Here is a 7,167-nt window from a genome sequence, read left to right as displayed (position 1 = left end):
GTGCAAGCTCCAGCAATCCATTTATGGACTGGTGCAAGCATCTCGGATTTGGAATAAACGCTTTGATAGTGTAATCAAAGCATATGGTTTTATACAGACTTTTGGAGAAGTCTGTATTTACAAGAAAGTGAGTGGGAGCTCTGTAGCATTTCTGATATTATATGGAGATGACATATTATTAATTGGAAATGATATAGAATTTCTGGATAGCATAAAGGGATACTTGAATAAAAGTTTTTCAATGAAAGACCTCGGTGAAGCTGCTTACATATGGGGCATCAAGATCTATAGAGATAGATCAAGACGCTTAATAGGACTTTCACAAAGCACATACCTTGATAAAATTTTGAAAAATTTCAAAATGGATTAGGCAAATTAAGGGTTCTTGCCCGTGCTACAAGGTGTGAAGTTGAGTCAAACTCAATGCCCCACCACAGCAGAAGATAGAGAGAAAATGAAAGATGTTCCCTATGCTTCAGCCATAGGCTCTATCATGTATGCAATGCTGTGTACCAGACCTGACGTATGCTTAGCAATAAGCTTGGCAGGAAGGTACCAAAGTAATCCAGGAGTGGATCACTGGACAGCGGTCAAGAACATCCTGAAATACCTGAAAAGGACTAAGGATATGTTTCTCGTATATGGAGGTGACAAAGAGCTAGTCGTAAATGGTTACGTCGATGCAAGCTTTGACACTGATCCCGACGATTCTAAATCGCAAACCGGATACGTGTTTTTATTAAACGGTGGAGCTGTAAGTTGGTGCAGTTCTAAACAAAGCGTCGTGGCGGGATCTATATGTGAAGCGGAGTACATAGCTGCATCGGAAGCAACGAATGAAGGAGTCTGGATGAAGGAGTTCATTTCCGATCTAGGTGTCATACCTAGTGCATCGGGACCAATGAAGATCTTCTGTGACAATACTGGTGCAATTGCCTTGGCAAAGGAATCCAGATTTCACAAGAGGACCAAGCACATCAAGAGACGCTTCAATTCCATCCGGGACCAAGTCCAAGTGGGAGACATAGAGATTTGCAAGATACATACGGATCTGAATGTTGCAGATCCGTTGACTAAGCCTCTCTCACGAGCAAAACATGATCAGCAACAAGACTCCATGGGTGTTAGAATCATTACTATGTAATCTAGATTATTGACTCTAATACAAGTGGGAGACTGAAGGAAATATACCCTAGAGGCAATAATAAAGTTATTATTTATTTCCTCATATCATGATAAATGTTTATTATTCATGCTAGAATTGTATTAACCGGAAACATGATACATGTGTGAATACATAGACAAACATATAGTCACTAGTTTGCCTCTACTTGACTAGCTCGTTAATCAAAGATGGTTATGTTTCCTCACCATAGACAAGTGTTGTCATTTGATTAATGAGATCACATCATTAGGAGAATGATGTGATTGACATGACCCATTCTGTTAGCCTAGCACTTGATCGTTTAGTATATTGCTATTGCTTTCTTCATGACTTATACATGTTCCTGAAACTATGAGATTATGCAACTCCCGTTTATCGGAGGAACACTTTCGGTCTACCAAACGTCACAACGTAACTGGGTGATTATAAAGGAGTACTACAGGTGTCTCCAAAGGTAGATGTTGGGTTGGCGTATTTCGAGATTAGGTTTTGTCACTCCGATTGTCGGAGAGGTATCTCTGGGCCCTCTCGGTAATGCACATCACTACAAGCCTTGCAAGCAATGTAACTAATGAGTTAGTTACGGAATGATGCATTACGTAACGAGTAAAGAGACTTGCCGGTAATGAGATTGAACTAGGTATTGGATACCGACGATCGAATCTCGGGCAAGTAACATACCGATGACAAAGGGAACAACGTATGTTGTTATGCGGTTTGACCGATAAAGATCTTCGTAGAATATGTAGGAACCAATATGGGCTTCCAGGTTCCGCTATTGGTTACTGATCGGGAATAGTTCTAGGTCATGTCTACATAGTTCTCGAACCCGTAGGGTCCGCACGCTTAACGTTACGATGACAGTTTTATTATGAGTTTACAAGTTTTGATGTACCGAAGTTTATTCGGAGTCCCGGATGTGATCACGGACATGACGAGGAGTCTCGAAATGGTCGAGACATAAAGATTGATATATTGGACGACTATATTCGGACACCGGAAGTGTTCCGGACGTTTTCGGAGAAAAACGGAGTGCCGGAGGGTTACCGGAACCCACGGGAGAGTTAATGGGCCACATGGGCCTGAGTGAGAAGAGAGAGGGGCGGCCAGGGTGGGCCACGCGCCCCCTCTCCCTCTGGTCCGAATTGGACTAGGAAGGGGGGGGCGCCCCCCTCTTTCCTTCCCCTCTCCCCCTTCCTTCCGCCTCCTAGTAGGAGTAGGAAAGGAGGAGTCCTACCCCTACTAGGAGGAGGACTCCTCCTCCTTGGCGCGCCCACAAGGGCCGGCCGGCCTCCCCCCTTGCTCCTTTATATACGGGGGCAGGGGGCACCCCATAGACACAAAAGTTGATCTACGGATCGTTCCTTAGCCGTGTGCGGTGCCCCCCTCCACCATATTCTACCTCGGTCATATCGTCGCGGAGTTTAGGCAAAGCCCTGCGCCGGTAGAACATCATCATCGTCACCATGCCGTCATGCTGACGGAACTCATCCCCAAAGCTTTGCTGGATCGGAGCCCGGGGATCGTCATCGAGCTGAACGTGTGCTGAACTCGGAGGTGCCGTACGTTCGGTGCTTAGATCGGTCGGATCATGAAGACGTACGACTACATCAACCGCGTTGTGCTAACGCTTCCGCTTACGGTCTACGAGGGTACGTGGACAACACTCTCCCCTCTCGTTGCTATGTCATCACCATGATCTTGCGTGTGCGTAGGAATTTTTTTGAAATTACTACATTCCCCAACACGTGTCATGGCCGTGCCTCCGCCTATGCCCAGGGTATTTTAAGTGTGTAGTTATGTACGCGCGACACGAATGTCGCCGCTTGACTGGGACTAGGGCGGAGGCCGAATTTCTAGTCGAGCTCTGGATGTGTCGGACGATCCTATTGTGGAGTACTCCGGACTCGCTTGACGGTATCCGGTTTCTTTATCGCCGAATTGGTTGTTTGCCTAAGAAGGCTGTTTTGTGCTTCCGCCGCGAGGGCCGTGGTGTGCTCCTCTGTACGAAGCGAGCGCTCTGTGTTTCCATTTACTGTAATAACCCCGCGAGGTCCCCGCATTTTGAGCTTGAGGTATGCATAATGCGGCACCGCATTGAATTTGGCGAATGTGGTTCGTCCGAGCAGTGCATAATAGACACTGCAGAAGGGGACGATGTCCAAGATTAACTCCTCGCTTCGGAAATTGTTCGGTGATCCGAAGACCACTTCTAGTGTGATTGAGCTCGTACAGCAGGCCTCTACGCCGGGTATGACGCCTTTGAAGGTGGTTTTTATGGGCTTGATCCTTGAGGGGTTAATGCCCATTTTGCGCACTGTATCCTGATAGAGCAGGTTCAGGCTGCTGCCACCGTCCATGAGGGCTCATGTGGGATGAAATTCGTCGATGATGGGGTCAAGGACCAATGCGGCCGAACCGCCATGACGGGTTCTTGTAGGATGGTCCCTGCGATCAAAAGTGATCGGACAAGAGGACCATGGGTTGAATTTTGGGGTGACTGGCTCCATCGCATAGACGTCCCTTAGTGCACACTTCCGTTCCTGCTTGGGGATATGGGTTGCGTATATCATATTCGCTGTTTTCACCTGGGGAGGGAATTTCTTCTGCCCTCCCGTGTTCGGCGGTCAGGGCTCCTCGTCGTTGTCTCTATGCAGCCCCTTTTCCTTGTTTTCGGCATTCAACTTGCCGGCCTGTTTAAACACCCAGCATTCCTTGTTGGTGTGGTTGGCTGGTTTATCGGGGGTGCCATGAATTTGACATGAGCGATTGAGTATGCGGTCCAAACTGGACGAGCCCAGACTGTTTCTTTTGAATGGCTTCTTCCGCTATCCGGATTTGAAGCCTCTGAATCCGGCATTGACTGCCATGTCTTCGGCGTTGTCGCCATTATTGCGACGCTTGTGTCTATTGCGTCGCGGATTGCCATTGCTATCCCTGGCGTCTGAATCGCCTGAGTTTTTGGGTGTGATCTTGCTACGAGCCAGCCTGTTGTCCTCTCCCGCGCAGAAGTGGGTCATGAGTGTCGTGAGGGCTGCCATGGACTTTGGCTTCTCTTGATTGAGATGTCGGGCGAGCCATTCGTCGCGTATGTTGTGTTTGAAGGCCGCTAAGCCTTCGACATCCGGACAGTCGACAATTTGGTTCTTTTTAGTTAGGAACCGAGTCCAGAATTTCCTGGATGACTCTCCGGGCTGCTGGGTTATGTGACTTAAGTCGTCAGCATCCGACGGTCGCACATAAGTGTCCTGGAAGTTATCAAGGAACACGTCTTCCAGATCCTCCCAACTGCCAATGGAGGTTGCTGGCACGCTATTCAGCCAATGCCTAGCCGGTCCTTTGAGCTTAAGTGGTAGGTACTTTATGGCATGTAAGTCATCACCGTGGGCCATGTGAATGTGGAGAAGAAAATCTTCGATCCATACCGCGGGGTCTGTTGTGCCATCATATGATTCAAAGTTTACGGGTTTAAACCCCTCTGGGAATTCGTGATCCATAACTTTATCAGTGAAGCATAGGGGGTGTGTGGCGCCGCTATGCCGGGCTTCGTTCCAACATAGTTCGAAAGAATCCGGTCTATTGTATTCGGCCTGGCCGGACTTTGGTTTCTTGTATCCGGCGTGACGGTCATTATCACGTCTTGTGGCGCGCCCCCGTGATCCGTAGATCGATCTTGTCTGTCCTGCTTTGTTTTCCAATACATCTCGCATGTCCTTCATATAGCCCCGGGCCTTGGTATTATCGTTTGATTGGCGACGGGGTGCGGTCAGGACTTCGGGCTGGTACGCCGCTTTGTCACAGCCACGGGGTGGCCGGTCAGCCGCATCATGCTGGTAGCGTGGGCTTTAAAGCCTCCTCCCCGAGTTGAGGTAGCAGCCTGCGCTTTGGGTAGCTTTTGCTAGGGTGCTCGAGTCTGTATTCCTCTGCAGCCAGGACCTCGGTCCATCAGTCAGTTAGCAGAGCTTGATCAGCTTGAAGCTGTTGCTGCTTTTTCTTCAGGCTTTTTGCAGTGGCTATAAGCCAGCGTTTGAAGTGCTCCTGATCGACAGGATCCTCAGGCACGATGAATTCTTCATCGCCAAGGCTCACTTCATCTTCGGAGAGAGGCATGTAATTATCATCCTCTGATTCTCCATCAGTTGCCTGTTCTTTAGGGCTAGCTGGCCCATCTTCTTGCTCGGCCTGCTCGAAGCCTAGCTGGGCAGAGTTGTCTTTGTCTTCGGCACCATCCGGATTGTTATCTCTTGTGCCGGTATCACTATTTTTGCTATGGCGGGGCTTGGAGAGGCGCCGATGATGCCGGTGTCAAGATTGCTTCTCCAAGGGGTTGTATTTTGTTGCCTCATCGCCATTGTTTTATTTAGGAGTGTCCACCATATAAATATCATATGATGAGGTGGCGGTCCAGCGCCCTATAGGCGGTGGTTCCTGTTCTTCTCCTGCATCGTCGTTGTCGGGTGGTAGGTGCGACATATGCCAATGGATGCCTTATCATTGTGGGAGCCAGTAAGACATCGCCGGTGCCTGGAAATGGGATAAGGCGAAGACATGCACGCCGGCGAATCTTACCCAGCTTCGGGGCACTCCATGGAGATAACACCCCTACTGCTGCTCTGCGGGGTCTCCGCATGATCACTAGATCAACAAGTAGCTACAAGATGCTCCTTGAGCTGTTCGGTGGGAGGAGGAAGAAAGGCAAGGCTAGCTCTCTTCTCTCCCTATGGCAATGTCTAAAACTCTATGAGATCAACCCTTTGCATGGGTGTCCCGGGGGGTTTATATCGGCCTACCCCTCGGGGGTACAATGGTAATCAGGCCTGGGCGCGGGCCTAGGCCGTCAGTGTTTGTGACCGCCGCCTTCTCCGCCGGCTTCTGGGGCCCGCCGACTGGCAGGTCCCGCCGGCTGTTGGCTTGCTGGTCGACAGGCCGTCCCCGCCGCCAGGGGGTCTTGTCGGGGGCTGGTTACTGTTGCCTCGCCTCTGATGACAAGGGCTCCGCCGTGGTAAGCATGGCTACAGTGCCGCCGCCTTGTAGGCTCTCACTGTAGCCTTACCGTGTCTTATCTGCTTAATGATGCGCGCGCCCCAAGGGGGGAGCAAGCCGGCTATTGGAAGCCGGCCCGGCCTTGGGCTGGCTGGGGGAGGCCGGGCCGCCTTCGGATGTCTCTCTGACCGGAGGGGCCCGCCGCCTGCGGGCCGTACTAGCGACCCGTCATGGATGGCGTCATGACTCTCATGGCGACAGTGCCACGCCGGACGGGGGATGGCTTCCCCGTACAGCGTATTGTAGCCATGCATTCTGCGGGATTCGGGGGTGGCAGGGTTTTGCTGTAGCCACGCCCTGTCCCATAACCGTTATGGGTGATGGTCTTTAGAGGCGGCGTTCGGCCGCTTGCTTCTGGGAGTCGGCCCTTCATGGGCCGCCTTCGAGAAGTCGGTCCTTCATGGGCCGGCTTCTTGGAGTCGGCCCGATCGTGGCGTCCTCCAAGGGTTGTTTCTTGGCCGGGCCGCCTTCGGCCAGCCGGCCTACTTGGCAGCCCGCCGAAGGAAGGCGGCCCCGTGTCTTGGGTGCTTCAAGGTCCGATTGGCCCGTTGTTTTTTCTGAGGGCCAAAGGGAACCGGTTAGGCTACCCGTGGTCATTTACTCCGACAGTAGTCCCCGAAGCTGGTTGGGCGTCGCGGCTGAAGAGGGAATCGTGAAGCTCGGCCAGCTTCCTATCCCGAGGAGCCGGCTGCCAGGAGCCGACCTTCCTTGCGCGCCTTCTCCGCGAAGCATTCTCAAATTCGAAGGTGGGAACCTGCGGGCGCGCCAGCCGAGCGGCGGGCTGACCGCCCGCCTTCTACGCGCCACGTGGCAACCTTTGGCTGGCAGGGCTTGCCAGCCCACGCGCGTGATGGGACGCCGTCGCAGGCCGGGGCCCGCCACTCCCGCACCTCGGCCTGCGCGCGGATCTTTTGTGGCCCGAACCGACGGCATGTCTTCCGGCGGCGGTTCCCACTCGC

This window comes from Triticum dicoccoides, chromosome 1B (assembly GCF_002162155.2).
Source record: "Triticum dicoccoides isolate Atlit2015 ecotype Zavitan chromosome 1B, WEW_v2.0, whole genome shotgun sequence".
Taxonomy (NCBI): Eukaryota; Viridiplantae; Streptophyta; class Magnoliopsida; order Poales; family Poaceae; genus Triticum; species Triticum dicoccoides.
Note: the sequence above shows the minus strand (reverse complement) of the source record.